A 25,754-nucleotide genomic window follows, 5' to 3' on the forward strand; every position below is an offset into this window, starting at 1 on the left:
TTTGTTTTTGTGAGACTTTACTAACTACGTTAGTGATTTTTTTGTGTCTGTTGGTTCATCGCGTCACTAATTTGAATGAAACGTTCGTCTTGTTCCTGCTGTGAGTTTTTCTGCAGCTCATGATTTGTTGAAGCGTCATCATAATGGCGTTATTCGATAGTTGACGATCAGTGTTTAAAGTATTTTCCGTAAACTGTTCAACAGTGTCAGTATTTGATAAATGTTTTGAGGTTTGGGTATTGACATTTTGATTCGATTGTAAAGGTAAGTGACCACAATGCAAATTTTGTACATGGGGAACTATGTGTATCAGCAGACTTATCATTTGTGGAATGTGCCGTCTGATTAATCGTGACATCGGTACACTAAGCAAAATTCAATGTAGTTTGGCTGTTTGTCATTGAAGATGCACTTTCATTGATTGTCGTGTGAACACTGTCATCAGTGTAGTATTGTCAGAATTGCTATTCACAGCAACATAGTTATTTGGCAAATGAGTATATTCAGCAGTATGCATGATGGCTGAGGTACTCGTATTACTGTTGAACATTTAACGCGACATGATGCACAAATACAATCAAAGAACAAACAAATAGACAAGAAAGAAAATACAATTTGCCTTTGATCTGTTAGGAATAACTGACACAGATTATCAAACGCGCAGCGCAAAATTGCAAATTACACATACTAAATAAATAACAAAGAACAGAACGTATAACTGACTGCGTTATTTAAAAACATTAAAAAAGTCTTTCGATCTGCACAAAGATGTCGACAAGAGCAACATGTGCGTTTGAAATATGATTGAAATTGCGTAACTGACAGTAGTACGAAACGCAACTGTTAAAATGGAATGGCATGTGAATGTGTGTTTTAACTCGTCTGTTATGCGCTCTGCCCTGTACTGAACTTTTCTGACTGCGAGAATGTAAATTTAACGTAGCCGCCTGAATGTAAACTGTCAGTAAATTTAAAACAAACGAAAACTACATGAATTTATGTAACACAGAAACTGAAATTGATGCAACATTATTAATTTGAAATTGCCCCTGCTAATAAAATAAAATTTTAATCAATATGAAAGTAATGGCCCCTGTGCTTAATGAATCCTGTCCCTGAAATACTAAAATTTCTTACCTTCATTTGCACAATTGTAACGCTTTTCGTACCGCTCTCTGTTAGTACTTTAAATTGTACAGTTAGCAAACAGCTGTTATGCAAGGCTGTTGCTTAGCATACATTTTAAGTAAATCGAATATGACTGAGACAATAACGCCTTGAGAAAAACAGTTAATCAGAAATGACGTGGCTATGGGAACTGGTACTGATTTGGGATAAGTAACAGTGTGGCACTAACTGTAACACTTATATTTTGACTCTTTGAAAATTAATAATGCTCGCAACTAACGCACTCAGTAAACTGATTAAACATTCACAATTAGCTTTAGAAAATCACTGGATGTGAGTGCTATACATTGTCTCAATCATCACTTATGAATACGCTCATTGCATTAATAACAAAACAACATTCTTTACGTTAATTACTTACAACTTGTGCTAAGATTACTTTTAGAGTTAGTAAACATAAACATCATAGTACATTTAAAATTAAAAAAACATTACTGTCCGTAGCGAGTAAGTATATATCCAGCCCACATCAATGCAACACATCTTTGCACTTGAGACTCCTCCATATGTCTCTCCCTCTCAAGTTACTCTATCACGTTACCCGTAACACCTTGAATGAGCGATCTCTGTTGAGCAGCGACGCTACTACACAATCGATATTTTATTGTACATCTCTGGTTCAATATAATTTTTTCTTACAAAACTTCAATTCATTTACCTTGTGTTTATACCTTTCATAATTATTGATTCCAGAAGGAATTTAGATGATATTAGTACATCCGCAATGAAACAAATGTTGGGTTCCAGTTCCAGTCCGGCACAAATTTTCAACTTTCACCATTGCGTTAGCACAACACGTTGTGCAACTGGGATTCCCACCCATTCCCTCCCTTTCTTTGCTCATTCTCTATTTCAAATAAATTGTTATGTGATGTTAGATAAAGTTGTAGTTATGAAGGGAACGGCTTGTCACGTGGTAGATAATGGATGCATACCTGCTGTCATTTTGGATTTATTAATTTCCGGTCAACACCAACGACTACAGCGCCCTGACAGCAGCGCCAAATAGATGGGAAAACGTAACTGTGACTCAGAGCCGACATGAGTGTACTACTCATACCACATTGACACAGGTTCAGTGGCAGTTCCAATTAGCACCTCTAATTATTGGACAGGGGGATTGGTACTGAACAGGACTTCTCCCCCTACACTACTTACTCTGTACAGAGTATTTCGTTGTGTCCCTCAAAGTAAAGCACAAGTCATGGTGCTAGTCAGTCTTTTCTTGATAGCAAGCACTGTCAGTGGGAGTAAATAATATTAGAGGTGAGATGAGTAACTCAAGTACGTTTTCCGGTAAAGTTCGCCCAGCACTCTCGCTTGCAACAGCAGTTTTAGATCAAGCAGAAATCTACTGGCGAATTTCAGCTCATTCCGAGCATGGGAGTAGCATTTACGATGAGGTTATATACTAGTTAGGTCAATGAACGGATATCTTGTGATACAGGATAACATGATTTACGCAGAAACACAGGTAGGAAATACCGAAGGACCACAACAGCAAATTAGAACGAAAATTTCGACAAAGGTATAGCAATGTATATCATATTGACACAAAAGATGTATGACTGACAAAAGCTACGGTGACTAGAGGGATTTCATCTCTGCAGAAAATCTAGGTTATGCATCTGTTAGTCAAAAACTACCACACTTTCGATTTGGTACACGACTTTAAAAAATTATGGAAACATATAGCATTGTCCACAAAAACGTAAACTGGAATTAACATGAAACTATGTTTCTAAATACTGTTGTGGTAAGTAAACTTCGTAAATGTACATCACATCGTCGATTTAGTACAAAATAGGTTACACACTATACTGGTAAACTACGTACATGTCTCAAAATATGGGTTACTCACACTGCAGGTAGGAAAAATAATGATTTTGAAAAGATACTGCTGTGAAAATTTATGAGCTCCTTGAGTACGGGATATAACAATCGATTTTATACGATTTACTTACGAGTTCTGTGCACCCAACAAACCAAAACAAGGAGAAACTGTGGACAACGCGTCCAGTTTGTACGTAGGAAATGGAATGTGAATTTGTAAACGAAATTCTCTGAAGCATCTGGTGTTACTGAAACACAAAGGGCAACGGATTCAGTTTGTAGGTAGGAAGCTGTAACGTGAACTCGTGAACGGAGTTCTCTGAGGTACGTGGCGTTACTCACACACAAAGGCAACGCATTCAGTTTGCACGTGGGAAACTGGAACGTGAATTTGTAAACGAAATTCTCTGAAGCATACGGTGTTACTCACACACAAAGGAAAAGCTGATAGTCGACTAAATGTACAGAGAATGAGTGAAATGCACAACTGTGCAACAACTTTTCGCTCTCATCGTTTACTATAGCGAGCCATGATGAACACTGTAGCTTCGATTTATCACTCTCAGAAACATGAAAATCGAGGAGTTCTCTCTTGTCTGTAATAATGAACTGCTCTGAGACAAAGAAACACACTTAGTGGAAGAACTGTAGCTTCCGGGCACAAAGCATTGTTTGCACAGAACCATAGGGTCTGTCTTCAACGAAGACTATTTTATTTCCTTGTTGTGGAGCAACTGCTCTTAGTGACCATTTGCTGAGCAGTGCCGAAATATTCCCATTTTCAGCAATCACTATAAAAGTGTTTGTGGTACATTGTACATTGCTTACGCTGGGGTCAGTGTTTGGCCTTTTTGGTGGCATTGATTTAACTTCACCAAGAGACTGCGCCATCCTCCCAACGAAAATGCAAATGACGTCAAAGGTAGTGCTTAATGCGTTCCTTAACATACATTCTTACTTGAACCAGCAGTTCTTGCTTTTTCTGCAGAATTTGAAATTCCAGTTTGTGCGGTAGTTGTGTAATTATTTCTATTGATACTTCAACTCTCGTCGTACCGGTTTTCCTTTTTGCCTATTATTCTTAAATTTAGGACATTAGCTGACACTACCACATTCTGAACACCACACAGACTCTCCCGTGGATAAAATAGAAATAAAGGCCTCTAGTATCGAAGAGAAAATAGAACTGATGAGTAAAATACTACTGCAGATTGACAAGGTCAATTTGATCGACATAGCCTGACATTTTAGTGCATGCCATTTACAAAGCAGTACCTTTGCGATTTACATACATTGTCAGACAGATGCAACGCCGATGTTGTTTACTGGTAATTGATTCAAGTTACTGGATTCAAATTTTCTGTAGAAATGAAAACTGACATTTTAGTATTTCCCATTATAAAGGCCGGAGGCAGTGGTTGCTAACCATAGCAGTACCAAGGCATTTTCCATAATGCGAATTGCCAAGAGGGGAGTGTACTTTATGCCCACATAGAAGTTTAAAAAACCAAAATTCGTTTATTGTTGTTATTATATCAACAACTTACTTTTCAAAGTGGTACTGCTTTGTAAATAGGGTCCAGGATCTGAAAATACCTTTTAGGACACTCTTAGCGCCATCAACGCACTTTAAATAACGTTTACCACAGACGTAATGACTAACAAGAAAAGAAATCAGAAAATGCAAATTTAGTTCACTAATGTTGACGTTTACTCTTAATATACTTTTTAAAACGATATTGATGCGCAAGTAAGGTTCTGAACATGGAAATATTGAATTCGACTTACATTGGAGAAAGTTACAACTGAGACTTACACTTTGGAGTTAAGTTCAACAGAAAAATTTAAATCATATATGGACCCTGTTAGAAGAATTCATAAAAATAATACATAAATTTTTTCAAAATTTTAAAATGTAAAGTAACTAACTAGATTATAATGTTTTCAAAATATAGGCATAATGTAACCCCCCACCCCACCCCCCGTCCATCGTAATGCGAGAGTTAAGGTAATCGTCATAAACATTTTAGCACACAACCACTAATTTCAGGTGCATAATGCACAGCAACTTGTTTCAGGAGTAAAGCTCCCATCATATGGTTGTCTTAAGTTAATCCTACATAAAATGCGCTTCAAAAGTCCTCACGGTCAATATACACTGATGAGCCAAAGAAACTAGTACATGTGCCTAATATTATGTAGGGCCCTTGCGAGCACGCAGAACTGCCGCAACATGACGTGACATGGACTTGAATAATGTCTGAAATAGTGTTGAAGGGAGATGACACCATGAATCCTGCAGAGCTGCCCATATATTCGTAAGAGACCTCTTCTGAACAGCACCTTCCAAAACATCCCAGAAATGCTCAATAATGTTAATATCGGGGGTGTTTGGTGGCCAGTGGAAATATTTAAATTCAGAAGGGTGTTCCTGCAGCCACTCTGTAGCAATTATGGACGTGTGGGGTGTCGCATTGTCCTGCTGGAACTGCCCAAGTCCGTCGGAATGCACAATGGACATGAATGGATGCACATCAGGCAGAATGCTTACGTACGTGTCACTTGCCAGAGTCGTATCTAGACGTACCAGGGGTCCCATACGACTCCAACTGCACGCGCCCCACACCATTAAAAAGCCTCCACCAGCTTCAACAGTCCACCACTGACCTGCAGGTTCGATGGATTCATGAGGTTGTCTCCATACCCGTACACGTCCATCCGCTCGATACAATTAGAAACGAGACTCGTCCGACCAGGCAACATGTTTCCAGTTGTCAACAGTCCAGTATCGGTGTTGACGGACCCAGGCGAGGCGTAATGTTTTGTGTTGTGCAGTCATCAAAGGAACACGAGTGGACCTTCAGCTCCGAAAGCCTATATCGATGATGTTTCGTTGAATGGTGCGCACGCTCACACTTGTTGATGGCCCATCAACGAAATCTGCAGAAAATTGCGTAAGGGAAGCACTTGTGTCATGTTGAACGATTCTTTTCAGTCGTCATTGGTCCCGTTCTTGCAGGATCTTTTTCCAGCCGTAGCGATGTCGCAGATTTGATGTTTTACCAGATTTCTGATATTCAAGGTGCAAACGTGGAACAGTAGTACGGGAAAATCCCCACTGCATCGCTATCCACGAGATGCTGTGTCTCATCGTTCTTGCTTCGACAATAGCACCAAACTCGCTAAAATCTTGATAACTTTCCATTGTAGCAGGAGTAACCGGTCTAACAACTGCGCCAGCCACTTGTCTTATATAGGCGTTGCCGACAGTAGCACCGTATTCTGCCTGTTTACATCACTCTGTATTTCAATACGCATGCCTATACCAATTTCTTTGGTGCTTCAGTGTATAAAAACGTATAAGATTATTCGGACATGAAGTGCTCTTCTGAGTTTAAACATGACAACACTAAAACCTCTGCTCCGCTTATACGTACATATTACCACACATCCTACACGGCATTGATTCCGTAAGTCGGTAAACGCTGGACACCATCAGCTGCCTCTGCGCGTCACTAGTTCATAAAAGTAAGTAAAAGTCGGTGACAGAATTTGCGAGACACCTTGCCTGATCGTTATGCTGAATTGCATAGCTTTACTGGCTGTTAACACAGCGGGAAGTCGAAACCTATCGGAACATTGGGAGACTCTTTTAGATAATCTGAGACACTATATCGCTGCTGATTTACGATGTCTATTAGGAAAGTAAGAAACGACAGGTCGCGAAATGGAAACGACAGTGAAAATCAAAACTGTTTTATTTGCAACAGGTAGCTACAACTTCCAGCTACTTATCTCCATAATCGCCAATCCGATTTAGACGTTTGTCATAGCGTTATATCAACTTTCCAATACCCTCGGTATAGAAGGCAGCCACCAGTGCTTTCATCAATTCTATACGCTGGCCTAAAGCTCGTTGTCTGTACCAAAAGGTTGTCTTCATAGCCAGCGGTTCATGTGAGCAGAGATGGAACTCAGAGGGAGACAGTTACGGGCTGTATTGTGGGTAATCAATCATTTCCAACTGAAAACGATGCAGGAGTATCTTCATTGCCCCTGTATAATTGGCTGAGAATTGTCTTGAAGAAGAAAACACACGACAGTTTTGTAATGTTGGCTGCATAACTTCAGGCGAAATTTCTCACCACGCCCTCGTACTTTGCGGGAAACACTATCGTTATAGGTATCTTTATGTGCTCAGAACTAAAAAAAAAAAAAAAAACACGTAACGCTATCGATGGGCATACTAGAGATACTGCCCAACACACCTGTGCAAAATGTAATCGGATTTTCACTATTGTTTCCATTTCGCGACCGATCGTTCCTTTCTTTCCGAATAACCCTCGTATTTCTCTCTTACTTTTATCAAAAAAATGTTCAAATATGTGTGAAATCTTATGGGACTTAACTGCTAAGGTCATCAGTCCCTAAGCTTACACACTACTTAGCCTAAATCATCCTAAGGACAAACACACACACCCATGCCCGAGGGAGGACCCGAACCTCCGCCGGGACCAGCCACATTGCTTTGTATTCAATAAACTAGCAAAAAGAAAACGCTACTTAGCGTGCACTGTACTGACACAAATGATTTAGCAAATTCTCATTTCAATGTTGTGCAAGAAGTCCGTTTCAATGAAACGAAGTACGCGAAATTTTCACGAACGAACAGGATACTACACACTTCCGGCTTCTAAACGGTCTGTGTGTACGTTCGGTCTACAGCCATACTGAAGTAGAGTTGCAGGATTACCATGAAGGTGTGCAAATGTAGCGTTAGGGGTAGATACATAAAAAAATTCAGTTAACAAATTTCAGTGCCGCAAGTAAGTCAATACAATCGACAGAATCAGAAAAAGCAGGCACTGACAAGTGTATAATTCAGAAAGATTTTCATCTTTAGATCTACACAGTACATGGTACAAAAATTTATGGGGAAGAAGTTGTAGGAATTCTTTAATACTTATTGATCTGCCTGCTAGCGGCTTGTTCACACAAGACGTAAACATTTTGTTTCCAGCGAGTTTAAAACCGAAAATTAAGGCACTAATTATACCTACGAAAGCTACAGAACCGGAGAAGGGCCGAAATAATATTCCATACTCCTTATTTATGATGTATGAGTCACAGTCGGTGCATCTGGATATTTACACCCAAATCATAGTTACAGAAATCCAAATAAAACTCATAGGCCTATATCAAGTACTTCCGCTTGTAATCAGTGCACTAGCAGCTGGTGACACTGCATCTTCCAAGGGCGAGTTTTATCAGTGCCAGCCAACTCCAGATTTAAGTCTGCTCAGGAAATGTACTCGTAGTATGCCCATCGCCAGTCTAATGGAGAAATAGCAACGTTGTAGAATACATTTGACAAATACTCGTATTTCACCATCGATTTACACAAATCAAAAAAGTTTTGCAACACTCCGGTTCCCAGAACTCCTGAAGATAGACGTTGACTGTGGATATTGTATCACAAACACAGTCTCTTTGACTTTTAAGAGATGTCACTAAACCCGCCCAAAGATGTAATCATGAATGAGCAGCGCTACAGAGAGCAGGAACTGTCGATGACATGCCTCGCTCAGGCTGCCCAAGGGCTACTACTGCAGTGGATGACCGCTACCTAAGGATTATGGCTCGGAGGAACCCTGACAGCAACTCCAATATGTTGAATAATGCTTTTTGTGCAGACACAGGACGTCGTGTTACGACTCAAACTGTGCGCAATAGGCTGCATGATGTGTAACTTCACTCCCGACGTCCATGGCGAGGTCCATCTTTGCAACGACGACACCATACAGCGCGGTACAGATGGGCCCAATAACATGCCGAATGGACTGCTCAGGATTGGCTTCACGTTCCCTTCACCGATGTGTCGCATATGCCTTCAACCAGACAATCGTCGGAGACGTGTTTGGAGGCCATCGGGCCAAGCTAAACGTCTTAGACACACTGTCCAGCAAGTGCAGCAAGGTGAAGGTTCCCTGCAGTTTTGGGACGGCTTAATGTGGGGCCGACGTACGCCTCTGGTGGTCATGGAATACACCATAACGGCTGTACGATACGTGAATGCCATCCTCCAACCGATAGTGATGCTATATCGGTTGCATATTGGCTAGGCATTCGAGTTCATGGACGACAATTCGCGCCCCCATCGTGCACATCTTGTGAATGACTTCCTTCAGGTCAACGACATCGTCCGACCAGAGTGGCCAGCATGATCTCCAGACATGAATCCTATCGAACTTGCCTGGGATAGATTGAAAAGGGCTGTTTATGGGCGACGTGACCCACCAATCACCCTGAAGGATCTACGCCGAATTGCCGTCGGGGAGTGGGACAATCTGAACCACCAGTGCCTTGATGAATTTATGGATAGTATGCCACGACGAATACAGGCACGCATCAACGCAAGAGGATATGCTACTGGGTATTAGAGGTACTGGTGTGTACAGCAATCTAGACCACCATCTTTGAAGGTCTCGCTGTATAGTGGTACAACATGTAATGTGTGGTTTTCATCAGAAAAAAAGGGCGGGAATGATGTTTATGTTGATGTCTGTTCCACTTTTCTTTACAGGTTTCGGAATTCTTGAAACCGAGGAGATGCAAATTTTTGGATGTGTGTACTTCCTGGTTTGGTTCAGAGTTATCTGGTAAATTCACTTAATATTTTCTTGTCATTTACATTAAACATTTTGAATTGTTCTCAGTTAACGGACGACAGAGAGGTAGAAAAGTTTTGGTTTCGTGCTCAGGACGCTCCTTCTAACAGAACCTGCACCTTACTTCGCTATTTACCTCACGAACTCTCTGTGTCAGCCATCGCTGGGGGAACAACGGAGTGTAGTCTGACGCAGTTGTATGCTAGCTTAACGGTAAAGTGTTTCTTTCCCCTTCAAGCAGGTATAATTAGGGAGTATTAACATTATACTTAAACTACACTGATTTTGATACTGTGTACTTGAAAACAGTGTTTAGTATGAATGCTTCCACCGGCATCATCTCTAATACATAATAACACAAATGAAAGGACAAAATAACAAATTTTCTGGATGTTTGAGTTTGGTAATCAAATATGATATAAAACTTCCTGGCAGATTAAAACTGTGTGCCGGAATGAGACTCGAACTCGGGACCTTTGCCTTTCGCGGGCAAGTGCTAGTTCTGCAGGGTTCGCAGGAGAACTTCTGTAAAGTTTGGAAGGTAGGAGACGAGATACTGGCAGAAGTAAAGCTGCAAGGACGGGGCGTGAGTCGTGCTTGGGTAGCTCTGTTGGTAGAGCACTTGCCCGCGAAAAGCAAAGGTCCCGAGTTCGAGTCTTGGTCCGGCACACAGTTTTAATTTGCCAGGAAGTTTCATATCAACGCACATTCCGCTGCAGAGTGAAAATCTCATTCTGGAAATGTGATATACTTGAAAATAACATACACTGAAAATAACATAATGTTCAAATTACAAAAGCAGATGATGCTAGGGGATTTTTCGCACTTACCAAAAAAATAGACCTCAAAAGCCACGAATATAGCTAAACAAATGTATTATTGCAGTGGAAATTCAATTCCAGATTCTGATAACATGAAAGGGGGAGCAGTCGTCATGAGAATGTGAAACAAGGAACAAAATGTGTCGAATATGTTATTCTTGCCCGAAACTGTCATTCATTGTGTAAAAATCAAAGAGACGAGAATTATAGTCCAGGCGTAACGATTACAAAAGGCCGACTTTTAGTGGCCGAGCGGTTCTAGGCGCTTCAGTCTGGAACCGCGCGACCGCTACGGCGGCAGGTTCAAATCCTGCCTCATGGATGTGTGTGATGTCCTTAGGTTAGTTAGGTTTAAGTAGTTCTAAGTTCTAGGGGACTGATGACCTCTGATGTTAATCCCCATAGTGTTCAGAGCCATTTGATTACGAAATAAGTGCTAGTAATGAACCATTGACCTTGCCGTTGGTGGGGAGGCTTGCGTGCCTCAGCGATACAGATAGCCGTAACGTAGGTACAACCACAACGGAGGGGTATCTGTTGAGAGGCCAGACAAACGTGTGGTTCCTGAAGAGGGGCAGCAGCCTTTTCAGTAGTTGCAAGGGCAACAGTCTGGATGATTGACTGATCTGGTCTTGTAACAATAACCAAAACGGCCTTGCTGTGCTGGTACTGCGAACGGCTGAAAGAATGGGGAAACTACGGCCGTATTTTTTCGCGAGGGCATGCAGCTTTACTGTATGATTAAATGATGATGGTGTCCTCTTGGGTAAAATATTCCAGAGGTAAAATAGTCCCCCATTCGGATCTCCAGGCGGGGACTACTCAAGAGGATGTCGTTATCAGGAGAAAGAAAACTGGCGTTCTACGGATCGGAGCGTGAAATGTCAGATCCCATAATCGGGCAGGTAGGTTAGAAAATTTAAAAAGCGAAATGGATAGGTTAAAGTTAGATATAGTGGGAATTAGTGAAGTTCGGTGGCAGGAAGAACAAGACTTCTGGTCAGGTGACTACAGGGTTATAAACACAAAATCAAATAGGGGTAATGCAGGAGTAGGTTTAATAATGAATAGGAAAATAGGAATTCGGCTAGGCTACTACAAACAGCATAGTGAACGCATTATTGTGGCCAAGATAGATAAGAAGCCCACACCTACTACAGTAGTACAAGTTTATATGCCAACTAGCTCTGCAGATGACGAAGAAATTGAAGAAATGTATGATGAAATAAAAGAAATTATTCAGATAGTGAAGGGAGATGAAAATTTAATAGTTCATGGGTGACTGGAATTCGAGTGTAGGAAAAGGGAGAGAAGGAAACGTAGTAGGTGGATATGGATTGGGGCTAAGAAATGAAAGAGGAAGCCGCCTGGTAGAATTTTGCACAGAGCACAAGTTAATCATAGCTAACACTTGGTTTAAGAATCATGAAAGAAGGTTGTATTCATGGAAGAATCCCGGAGATACTAAAAGGTATCAGATAGATTATATAATGGTAAGACAGAAAGTTAGGAACCAGGTTTTAAATTGTAAGACATTTGCAGGGGCAGATGTGGACTCTGACCACAATCTATTGGTTATGACCTGTAGATTAAAACTGAAGAAACTGCAAAAAGGTGGGAATTTAAGGAGATGGGACCTGGATAAACTGAAAGAACCAGAGGGTGTACAGAGTTTCAGGGAGAGCATAAGGGAACAATTGCCAATTACCATTCCTAGACCGGCAAGGGAACTTGCTGTTCCAACAGGACAATGCACGTCCGCATGTATCCCGTGCCACCCAACGTGCTCTAGAAGGTGTAAGTCAACTACCCTGGAAAGCAAGATCTCCGGATCTGTCCCCCATTGAGCATGTTTGGGACTGGATGAAGCGTCGTCTCACGCGGTCTGCACGTCCAGCACGAACGCTGGTCCAACTGAGGCGCCAGGTGTAAATGGCATGGCAAGCCGTTCCACAGGACTACATCCAGCATCTCTACGATCGTCTCCATGGGAGAATAGCAGCCTGCATTGCTGCGAAATGTGGATATACACTGTACTAGTGCCGACATTGTGCATGCTCTGTTGCCTGTGTCTATGTGCCTGTGGGTCTGTCAGTGTGATCATGTGATGTATATGACCCCAGGAATGTGTCAATAAAGTTTCCCCTTCCTGGGACAATGAATTCACGGTGTTCTTATTTCAATTTCCAGGAGTGTATTTTTAAACATCTAGAGCTCAAAGATGGCAATATTCTGAATGATCAGTTGAACCTTGCCTGTAGACAATTTTTCGAAGGCTTCAAATCCGTACTGTTTAATATATAACATTAATGCTAGTAACTTCAGTAGTCTATTTTCTCAGGAAGCTATAATGCACTTTCAAATCTTTCAGTTCACTACCTTTTATATAATGTGTTCTTCTCACGATGTATGGCTGCCACTACAGCGGCCTTCATGTAATTTTCTCTTATTCTATAATATGTAGTAACTGGATTGTGGACCAGGTTTCGTAAGTCATGTCTTAAGAGCCATTACTGATTGTTCTTAAAGTTTTGACTTATATACGTTCTATGTGCTTCACTAATATGGTAATATAACTTTTACATTCTGGCTGTATAGGCCACTGCATGTAACTCACGGCGGAAGCGCCACCTGTCTTTTTGATGTATGTATCTACGTTATTGTTCCTATACCTCCCACAATGTCATAACGGGAGTGTTAAATGCTTTCAATTTTATTTATTGTCACTCTATTTAAGAACGCATTTAATATTGATATTTCAAATGTTACTTCAGTACGCCAATCGGCACATAGTTCGCGACCTGAGCGCCACCTGCCCTGGCCGCAGTGCTTCTACGCTGGCCGATTTTACTCAGTCGTTTATGCGCTCTCCAACTTCCATTTACCTATTTTATTTGTCTGACAAACCCTGTTCTCAGGGCTATATTTTATTTGACTAATGAAACTATGCAGATGTTTGTAAAAACGATAAGGACATATCGCTTCATGCTAATGTTATACTGGAAGTACCAGGAATCCTTCTCACATCTTGTAATACAATATTTTCCTAATATATGTTAAACTTTATTCTTGACTCATGTTTCATACCTTAATATAAATTACGATGTTCATTGTCCCCAGGCCGTCTTCTGAAGAAAATAGATTTATATGTATTGAAACCTAGGTAAAGTTTACTTTATCCTTTGCAACTGGTCGGCTGCTCTTAATCTGATTACGCCCCTAAACAGTTAACAATTACCATTTCAATTTTAAAACAGCTTAAGACAGAGAAGAACCAAAAGAAGAAGTTACCACACGTGAGCGTAGGATGAAATTTCAATGCAATATCTCGCAATTGGTGCATTTTGCTCGTAGTTTATTTCTCGGTTGTTTTATAGTAATTATCTATCTAGGATATCAATACATTCATATGTGAACTATAAATGTGTAATTGTTGAAAGAGATCGTTCTTTGAAATCTGACTCAGCTGACAATGCTAACTGTAATTTCATTTCATCTTGGAGACTGTTGGAAAGGCTTAATAACGCTTTCACGATAGTCACTGCACTTGTCACCTGAGACGATTGCTCATCAGCTCTTGCTTAACTAAAAAGACATGGAGGTTGTACATCTCACTCTTTACACCGTCGTGGATTAAACTGAAAAATTTATGCACTGGTAAGGCAGCAAATTTAGAAGAAATTAGGTTGATGAAATATATTAAACATTTCGAGATGAAACCTAAATCATTTCTTTCTTAGGTGTTTCCGTTTCGAAAACGCCCCTAAACAATTAATAAACGCCAGATACGTGTAACTGAAGAACTCTCCGTGTCGTTTTAAACACTTTAATAACTCGAGATCGCAGTGGGGAGTGTGTGCTACCAGAAACTGGCCTCATTCCAGTCCCAGTGCGACGCAGTTCCAAACTAGCATCCTCTAATTTCATTGAAAAGCTCAGCAACGATATAGTTGGAGAAAGACAGCAAAAGAGAACATAAAAAAATCCACTGTTTTGAATCCCACCTGGAAGGCGGCGCGTGGGTCTGCTCCTGTAATTTAGAGGGTAGGCCGAATGTAGGAAGCTAGGAGGAGCAGGTGAGGTAGAACTCTCGGAACTGCAAGTAAAGTAAAAGTGGTTTTACTATATCTCAACACAATAATAAACGTGAATACATAACTTTCTATTGAGGAGCACGTAGGTGCGAAGTTGGATGAATCGAAGCTAACAGAAGTTACACAGGCAAAATCTGTAGTGGCTCGCCTATTATGAAAATGAAACAATGTTGGTTGGTCGTCTGCTCGTTATCAAATGGGCTGAATCTGGAGCTGCGATCGTAGAGCTGTACAGCGCCGGCTAGAGGGCGCTGTCGTCGGTGTGGATCGTCCGCTCTCGTAGTACCAACCTAAGAACGTGTACCTACGCTGTGGCATCGTAGCTATAGATACCACACCACAAATCGCAGAAAGTGGAACACGTCAGTCAGAAAATGATATGGTGTAATCTTACTGCAACAAGTCGTAGTAGTCCTAAGAGGAACAACAACAATTAGTTTCTGAAGGTCGACATTTCGGACTGGTGGGGACTGGCCAAGCTGTGTTTCTGGTATGGAAATACTGCAAGAACTCTATGTTCCATATGTGGCCATGGAGTTACATCAGCAGTTTCCTGAAACTATGTCTTACTTGGAGGAGCCACGATATGCCTCTCTCTGACACAGTCGAAACTTCGCTTGGTGAAAGTAGCACGACAATAAATGTACACTCATTTTGTCTTGGATGCCAACAATCAATAATTTCCGAGAAAATCACAGTCTAGGTCTCGACGCTACTGCAGCAGTTCGCACACATGTTGTCATAGCAAGCGAAATGTGAACATAGTGGCTAAGGGCACAGGTTAGAAATTTTGCGCTCTGTGTTCAAAATGACCTTACGTTGTTGTTTTTCTTTGTTGTTGCGGTATTATGTGATATCAATAAAATCGATATTTTTTGTGTCATAGTGAAATGCAATTGAATCATTTACAAAATAAATAAGCATTTCAATTATTATTATAATGAGACTATATAATCACAAACCTTGTACTACCTTACGTAACAAACAGTAACTGAAAATGTAAAACATATAAATTCTAGTACATCAGTTTTTGCTTTGATTTTTACTTTTATACTGCAAGAGAGCCCACCATCATTATGCAAATGCATATACGCCGCAGGCACGTTTATGTTTAATGTGATTATAATTAGGAAAAGGAACTTCATTAACGTCATAAATATCTCGCGATCTGGCGATAATTTCATGGGAAACCAAGCATATCAAAGCATTTTCTATAAATCTGGAACCTGCCACTGTTTACGGATCCAGGGGTATATTTTATTAATTTCATCGCTTCTACCTGTGGTTTTATGTTTGCTCTGTGATGAGAATATGGCACTTTTGTGATGGGCAAATCTAATTCTGCACCAGTCAGAAAAGGTATACAGTGGAGGGTTGACAGAACGGCATACACTTTAGCGGAATTACTTTTAATGAACACTTCGATATTCCGATGTCATCGACAACCTGGTAAATTATGTAAGGAGGGTAAGCTTTCCACATCACACGAGTCAATACTGCCGGTGCCAGCCAGCTCAAAATTCACATCCGGTAGGCAAATGTAGTCTTCCTGTCGCTAGTCTACTGGAGAATTGACAAGATTGTAGAATACGTTTGGCAAATATGTGACCGTCGATTTATTTCCTGGTTTTGTTCAGAATTATTTGGAAAATTCACTCGATATTTTTTTGTCAATACGTTAATATTCTGAATTATTCTGACATAACGGATGACATAGAGGTAGATAGTTTGTGGTTCCGAGCCCAGGAAGCATGATTCGCACCTGCGACCGTAGTGGTCGCGCGGTTCCAGACTGAAGCGCCTAGGACCGCTCGGCCACACCTTGCCGGCCTCTACAGGAGTATAACCGTCTGAAAATGCTGTGATATTTTTCGACTTTCCGCGTGTAGACAGTATGTTTGTAGCATTTCATCTCGTTCCACATTATGCTGTTATAACAACACTAAAGCTATGCAATTCAGCACAACGATTGGGCGAGGGGTCTTGCGAATTCTATCATAGTCTGTACGGCTCTACAGACCAACTGAGACATAACATTACAAAGATTTTACAAAGGAACGAAGAGACACCATACTGCTGGTTATCTGTGCCAAATCGTTCACATTTATTGTGGTAACGTCAGCCTTAAAAAAGATCTAAAAAGCCATTGAACAAGGCATTACCACTGTCGACAGTTTGTATGTTAAGTATATTATCAGACTTAATCCGGTGGATTGCTATTTCAAATCCCCGTGGCAGATCGATTTTCTTTTCTCTCTTATTCCCACGTATCTCCTCTAAGACCTCTTCTATGTTTTTCAGGGGGTGGCTAATCTCAACATATGTTTTTCAATTACCGATCTGCCGGAGTTGCCCAATCTGGAAGTGTCTGCATGCTCACTAGATCTTGTTGAAAATTTCCTAGCTGTTTGTCCTACATATTTCGCTTCACACGATGTACACTATATATTACTATATAGTATATACTATACACTATATCTCTCAAAGCTTTTTGTTGTGAAAGCCAAGTTAGTGTTGCATAGCCGAAAAATGTTTGTCAGTTTCTGTGAAAATGTTCGAATGAGTGCAGTAGATAGTTGAAACGAATGAGACATCATTAAACAGAAAGCTGTAAATAACAGGTACGACGTAAATATCTTAACTTGTCTTATCCATAGGTGTGAGAAGAAACGAAATAAGGAAATAGCAAGGCATACGAAGATTGACACTTTACCATACGATGAGGAAATTTTCAAATATTCTGTCTAATCACTGGATTTTAACATAGACGTTTGTCTATCTGTATTTGTTCTATTAGTGATACCTCTAATTTGCTTTACTACACTTTTTGCGTGTTTCTGTCCACCAACATTACATCCATTCCTCTGAGAGTTGTAGAATAAGAGTAAGAGAAACCCATCTCGCTTCCACGAGTACTTAGAGAACTATAGGTCCATCTAGACAGACCACCGCTTGGCAAGGTGAACCTAATACAACTACAGGGGGGACAGGAGTCCAAGAGGTTAACCGCTAACGACTCTCTCATCTCACTAGCCATCCACTCAGCCTGCATCTAGTGCATCGTGTAGTTAAAGGGGTTTTATAGAGGTGTGATTAAGCCGAGGTCCTAAGGCACGAACACCTAGTACAATTACGGAGGGCTGGTGGGGTACACCAATCCCCACTTTAGGAAGCCTGGGATCGCCAGATCAGTATCCAGCCGAAAGATGAGTTCTACGTACTACTTACCATATGGCATGAGACGGTGGGAACATGTGGATTAGCGAGTGCCACGGACACGGCGAAAGTTATCCCCGATAACCAGACGAATAACTGTGGCATAACTGTGTAAAAGTAGAGACAATAAAATGATATTTGATGAAAATACTGCTATTGTATTGTAGAAAAATGTTAAGAACTAAATGGAGGCCTAAAAACTTAAACATGACAATATAATTTGAACAATGAGAGAAGATTTATAGCTAGACAGACGAGCGAGATTATAGGTTTTATTTGGGAACTCTTCCTACACAGAAAACGTAATGTCCAAGTCAAGAGTTCTGAGACTGAACCGCCCACTTGAAAGTCATAGGGGAAATATGTCGGGTACAACATGCAAATGTGGGCAACAAAGAGAAGGGTTTTGGTTGACCCAAGTAACGAATTGTCATAGTTGTGCCCTAATGGATGACAGTGTCTGCAGCGGACGTTGTATTCTTTTGCTTTGGATACTTGAAATTAGTGCACTTTTCCCGTCGGTGTAGCTGCTAACTTCTCCTTCACTTCCACTGACGTCTTCTTCAAATGGAATGTTCATAGATGATCTACGTCTGGGAAGAAGTTTCCGGTAAGTGGAACTCTATTTGTAATATCTATGTGAAATTAATGTATGATGAATAAAAATACATTTCATGCATCATTTGGTTGATAGTGTAGGATGGAAGGAACAGTTTTACTAAATTAAAGCTTGTATATTAAATAAACGTAAGAAAAACAAAGATAAGGTGACAGCGTCAAAATAAAAAATTTTAAGTGCTGTTCTGCAGTCCAGGCATGTGGATTTGTGGATTGTACCACGTGCTTGGTGAGCTACAAAGGGTAAAGGCGTGATCGAGTTGCATTCTAAGACTGTGATGATTGGATTGTAAATTTAGATCTTTAATTTCAGTTTCAATTTTTCATTATTAATGAGATGCCCTCAGTGCCATGTGAATCAGAGGAGGGAGCTGAGAATGATATACAGTTTTGTTAATGTTCTTGTACCAATATCAACTCGCTTGCTTGTCTGTCTGATCAACCTAACTTCCCTGTGGGTGGGGATAGGTGTGAAAAGGGTTGGTAACACCTGATATCTCTGCTGGCCTGAAGGACCAGCATGCTGCGCAGGCAGGATCGGAATGCATTCCAGGCGGTATGCTTGTAAATCGATGACGGCTGTTAGATGGCACAGCTGCATCTGCAAGTAATAGTATCATCTCTGCACCACTAGCCCTGCGGCGCCACATGGCCACGCCCACCTTGTTAGTCAGTTAGTGCTGGTAGTCGCAATATGAAACTAGCCGCGTCGCCGCACTTACTTAAGGTTTGCATTCGTTGCACTCTCGTATCGTTCTCATCATACACCGGTCCACTGAGATATTCCACACACACAAGACTAAAAAGTAGGAAATAATTATTTAGATATAAATAAATTTTTATTGCCGGTACAGCACATTTTTATATCAGTCTAAAAATTATAAAATAATTTCTCCCAGTTCCATACAGATTCCTGATTCCATACAGATTGTTCCGAAAATTTATGACTTAGAATTTTTAATAGCTATGAAAGTACTTGAAAACCTATTACGAAAATGTGGGGTACATTCATCAGGTAATAGATAGGAGGTGAACTATTGATGCATCTAGTATACATTTCTTATGCCCCACATTTTTTTATAAATCTTACAAATATTTCACAGCTATTACAAATTCACAATAACAGATTTTCAGAAGCTGAGGTTAGGAATCCAAATGGGGATAGGACAAATTAGGATATACTCTTCATTCCGATTTGAAAACGTCTTACTATAAAAATTTATTTTTATTTAAATAATTATTCTGTTATGACACGATGTATAATTAGAAGCACCAGACTCTTTTAAATCATTGAAACGTATCGAGAAGATTGACTCTGAAGAACACATTACCGTTATGGAGTAGATTCATCTCCCATGTACTCTGATAAGTCTTTGAGCAAGTAAAACACTATTTCATAGGAGAAATCGCTAATTGCCGTAAAAATGTTGCGAATATGCCAGCACAAATTAAAAATAACAGTATATCAAAAGGTTCTTAGCATCTCACTGCCACCTATTACACAATATAAGACACAGGAGTATTTGAGAATAAAGGCACGAAATGTCGAGTTCTCAAGCAGACAGCGTCAACTTTCAGATACAAGGAGACCAGTGTAGATTGGCCCTCAGTGGATTCGAAACTTTGAACTAAGTAGACGACAGGACAAATATTTCTACAGCTACACAAATCACTAGTTATTTTATAGCAATCTGCAGAGCGTAAACAATACTGTTATTAATCTGGTCGCGAAAAGATCACAAGAAAATCGTGCACTTATCCTACTCTCTGACCTTCTTGTTAAATTTCTAATGTGTAATGCTTCAAGTACTTATTTTCTAAACTTGACGAATATCGTTGTCTATCTTCCAATGATTTCCATGCCAAATCTCTGCGCTTCTTTGTAACTAACGCTTCTGAACTGATTTCAATTTCTCTAGCCAAGTAAGATTCTAATAAATTCAAGCAATAGCTAAGAATAAGGCACTTAATAGTCTTGTATTCTGCATCTTATAATGAAACACAATTCGTGTAGCAGGTTAGGAATTCCTGTCACTGAGCTGCGTAAAGTAATAGGCATTCCCAAAAATTCTGTGTATCTGTTTATAAGGGATTATCTCTGCAGGAAGGTTTCAATACAATGAATGCGGGTAACAGAGCGACTGATCCCCAGGCAGATGAGAACGTATTCCACAAAATTGGTATAGCGACAGGTGGCGCTGTAGCTCTGCAGTAAAACTTCCATCTCAGGGGAATTTATTACAGGATAAAAGAACCTACCTGAAAATAAAATCACACGTTTAAAATGAAGGAACATTGGTCATGTGTTGAGCGCTGCGGCACGGAATTCGCAGTAAGAGCCAACCTGTGAGAAGCCGCAAAGCGCCACTATGGGAGATACCTCGGCCAAGTTCCCAGCAACACGCGAGCTGGCGGTGGTCAACGACACGGCCAAGCCGCGAATAGCACATGCCGACCTCTGCAGAGGAGAATGCGACGCCTGCCTATTGTTGGCAGCACGTTCGCCTTAATGAAATGCGCCCTCACGGCAACCAAACAGTCCGCTTCAATACGAACCGAATACATAACATGCCATTCCATCCATTAAGCACATACCTACTTCAAAGCCGGCCTGTGCAGTGCACGTGCCTAATGTGCCTACCGATGAATCTCTCTGGATATTCCACATTTAACTTCTCATCAACAAAGACGTCTATGGAGCAGATGATAAAGGATCTTTCGTTACCAGTGATACTATTTAAAATTGTATTTTCCAGTATCTTATTTATATTTTCTTTTGTTCCCAAGTTTGCGAGGGATTTCACTCTATACGACCAGAAGCCACCACGAACACAACGTAAAGCACGAAGTGAAGACAGTATCGCAGCAGTTGCGGCCAGTATTGAGGAAATGTATCAGCATCAAGAGGGTCTCTACTGTTGTGGATATCTGAGGCATCAATTTGGCGAAATTTGCGGTACTATTTGGACGGGCATCCATACAAAGTTGTATTGACTCAAGAGTTGAAACCACTAATGTAGGGCACAGTGATTGACAGTTCGAGCCATCGTGGGCGTCAGCTGGACATTTGAACAATATTTTATTCCGAACATAGATGCAAGATCTAAGCATCAAAATAAAGCACAGTTTTTTTTTTGATACGTTGAGTGCTTTTTTTCATGTTTTATAAAGTATTCACTCTTAATGGTAGACCCTTTATGAGAGCCAAGTATTCCTACGAGACAGTGGCTTCTATCCAAAAGTACGAAATGACCGCCGGCCGGAGTGTCCGAGCGGTTCTAGGCGCTACAGTCTGGAACCGCGCAACCGCTACGGTCGCAGGTTCGAATCCTGCCTCGGGCATGGATGTGTGATGTCCTTAGATTAGTTAGGTTTAAGTAGTTCTAAGTCTAGGGGACTGATGACCTCAGATGTTAAGTCCCATAGTGCTTAGAGCCATTTGAACCATTTTTTGAGAGCTACAGCTAAGTGTTAACAAATGCAACTTTTTACTCATAAACTAAAGGAAGATTACGATGTTATCCGATCACAGCATTTCTTATATGTCTCTAGAGACTGTCATAGCATTTAGGTGTATGTAAGGAAAATTAAAACAATGTAACAACTCGTGAAACGAATCAGAAATACTAATGGAAGACATACAGAGAACAAGCTGTGACATGGTCGCGAATTGAACAATGACACGAAAATAGAATAAGTTTCCTTTAATTCACATCTATGGTTACAATTTTTTTTATGTCATCAGACTACAGTTTTCGATCTATGATGACCATCTTGAGACCTGTTTTATAAAAACATGTCCTAATATACTAGAGCCATAGTAAAATGTGTTTAGCATTTGACGATGCCACTATGGCTCCAGTACATTGAGGCATGCTTTTATGAAACAGATCTGAAGATGGCCATTATAGACCGAAACCGATAGTCTGAAGTCATAAAAACATTGTGACCATAGACGTGAAGTAAAGGAAAAATCGACTGAAACAGTAAGATCCTATGATCTCTATGAACGATAAACGTAGAATAACGGGATATCTAATAGTTAAATTTGTAGTTTGGATGAAATAAATTTCATGGTTGGAAACTGCAAGTATCACTCATGGCGAAAGATTTCAGATCTAGCACTCAAGAAGTGATCCCCAGTACCTGTGGAAATTGATATTAAGAGAGATCTACGTACATGTTCTCTGTGAAAGAATTCTGTATGAAACCTAGCAGTTTTCCCAGTCTAGAAGAAATGGTAGTGGTTAATGTCCTGTAGGCATCTTGGTCAGTATGTGACACTAGGTCATTTGTAGACGCATAGCGGACGAAACCTATTACGGCCTTTCTAGAGTAATCAGACCAGGAATAGCCTCGCGTGAGTTGCAGAATTCACCAACGCAAACACAGACAAGTCGTTAAAATGTGATGTGGATTATTATCTGCCTCTGGTATTATTTTACATATATTTACATATAAAGAACTTAATTATCAACACCAAAAATCAGATACTTATTACTAAGATCTACCTTGTTCATGTTAGTGTAGCAACCACTGACTTCAGGAATCTGTTAACAAATACCTCAGATAAATGGGTACGTCCTAAACATTCTGCGGAACACTCAAATATTCAGCGTACCTCTGGAGAGACTGCACTAATGTTTGTAACAGTGGCGACACCTCGAAAGGGTGACCAATATGAGTCCAATCTCGGAGGAGGCGTAGAGTAGTGTACGAGCTACATGTGATTAAGAGCGCACAGAGCCAACGTGCACATGGTCCCAACAGCGCTCTTTTTGTGTAAATCCAAATGTCACGATTACTAGAAGTTCATGCAGTGAAGGGAGCAATTTCTGTTGTAAGTGAGCTATAATGGGGTCGAATAATCGGTCTGCGTGAGAAATTTGTTCGCCATACAGCGGCATTTCTTCTGTTAGAGTGCTCTCTAATATGCATGTGATGCGTGTGCCGAGCGTATGCACGTAAGACTGTAGTACAAAGCGACGAGAGGGTGTGCAAGATTATTATGGACAGTACAGCTTTGTACACAGTACTTTTCGATGCTGAACGGCAGGTTTGGACCAATATGCGACGACGATTCGATGCTTTCAGCTGCGGGGTATGCTAACGACTGCGGCAAAACGTTCTAATTGTGGGTAGGTTTTGTTTCAACCTGTCCTCAAGTAATGACCGTTTACGTTTTAGATGCTTCTGTGGTAACAACAGTTTGGCAGTCTAGATTATTGAGCGACATAGCGAGGAAACGCAGAGTGGTCTGTTCTTTCTTCAATCCCAGTCATTGGTCACAAACAAATTGTCGTCAAGCTATCAATTTCAGTCCATAATGATGATTTTCAGACGTATGGAACAGGAAACCATTGCCGTACTGGCCACAGGAAGCCAATCGGGGCCGATCGACCGCAGTGTCATCATCTGTCAATGGCGTCATTCCGATGTCGTATGGAGTGTTGGTGGTCAGCACACAGCTCTCCAAGCCGTTGTCGGTTTAGCAGACCTGGTGTCGCGATTTATCATTGAGTTGGCTCCTCAGTGAGCATCACAAGGCTGAGAGAACCGAGATCCAGTCCTCCCTCCGAGGTAAAATCCCTTGCACTACCAGGAATTGAAGCCGGGTCCTCCTCGTGACAGTCAGCCAAGCTAAGCACTCCAGAACAGAGACGGAAATGTGAGGAAAAAGGAAACCAAATACAATTGCTGGACAATATACTATGGCAAGAAGAACTTACGGACAAAAGTAAGTTTAGCATGATGTGTCACTGCCGAGCACCATTGCTCGATGAAACTTATGGGGTACATAGGCAGAACTGCTATAGTATCGTGTAGAAGGAAACTGAAACAAATACACAATGAGACGAACAGAAATGACACTTTTATTCAAAGACAATAACTACACTGAAGTCACCCTGATTCATGATGGTCCCCTGGACATTGCAAACGACGGAACATTGTTCTTGTAAGCGTGTGTGATCACAACGGATGCTCTGCAACTTGCCCTCATGCTGGCCGCAAGCCTGGTAAGAAGTTCTTGTGGTATGGCTTTAAACTCGTCCACCAGCGAGGTTGGCAAGTGGTAGATGATCGTTCGTGCATATGGACGTGCTGAAATACTTCTCCCTGACGCATCTCACACGTGCTCGACGGAAAGAGATGTGGGATATGGCAGGCCAGTGCATTCGCCGAACATCCTCTCGTTCCAAGAGCTCCTACACCTGCGTTGTCCGACGCGGTAGCACATGATCATCCATAAAAATGAAGTGAGCGTCGAATGCACGCATGAACGGACATACTTTGGAAGGAGTATAGTGTCACAATAACGTTGAGCTGTGGGTGTACCGTGTTCAATGATTTGGTGGTCAGTACGCCCATATAACATTATGCCTTCCCACACAATAAAATCTAGACTATCAAAACGATCATGTTCGACAATGTTCCTGGGTTCATTCCGTTTTTTCACCTCTCGGCACACGACAGTACCTTCAGCACGGTCGAACATGGTACTGATGATGGTGAGGTCCCATACTCCCAGGAGCGTAGGGGACGATGCGGGAGACCCGCACCGCCGACTAGACAAGGTCCTAGCGGAGGTGGTTTGCCATTGCCTTCCTCCGACCGTAATGGGGATGAATGATGATGATGAAGACAACAACACCCAGTCGTCTAGAGGCAGGGAAAATCCATGACCTCGCCGGTAATGGAACCCGGGACCCTGTGCGCGAGAAGCGAGAACGCTACCGCAATACCACGAGCTACTAGGTACTAGGGGGGCCTAATGTTGCATGGGAAATATTTGAACAGGGAACATTTATCGATCAACGTTATTGTGACACTCTACTCCCTCTGCATGTGCTTGTTTTCAGGCGTGCGTTCGGCACTGATTTCATTTTTACGGATGACAATGTGCGGCGGAGGAGCTCTGGGACGAGAGGATATTCGGCGGTTGGACTGGCCTGCCCGTTTCGCTACTCAAGTTCCATTGAGCACGTGTGGGATGCGTTAGGGATACGCGTTGCAGCCGTCCGCATGTTCCAGCGACCATCCACCTACTTTCAAACCCGCTGGTGCGGGAATGGAACGCCGTAGAACAAGAACTCCTTACCAACATTTTGACTGGCGTTGCAGCAGGTTACACAGCAGTCGTTGCCGTCCGTGGTGATTACACGCACTATTGAGAACCACGTACCGCCTTTTGTAATGTTTAGAGGATCATCGTGAATCACGCTGACTTCAGGGTAATTTTTGTCTTTGGCTGAAAGTGCCACTTCTGGTCGTTTTACTGAGCATTTGTTTCAGGTACGTTTTGTACTATATTGTAG

This window comes from Schistocerca serialis, chromosome 3 (assembly GCF_023864345.2).
Source record: "Schistocerca serialis cubense isolate TAMUIC-IGC-003099 chromosome 3, iqSchSeri2.2, whole genome shotgun sequence".
Classification (NCBI taxonomy): Eukaryota; Metazoa; Arthropoda; class Insecta; order Orthoptera; family Acrididae; genus Schistocerca; species Schistocerca serialis.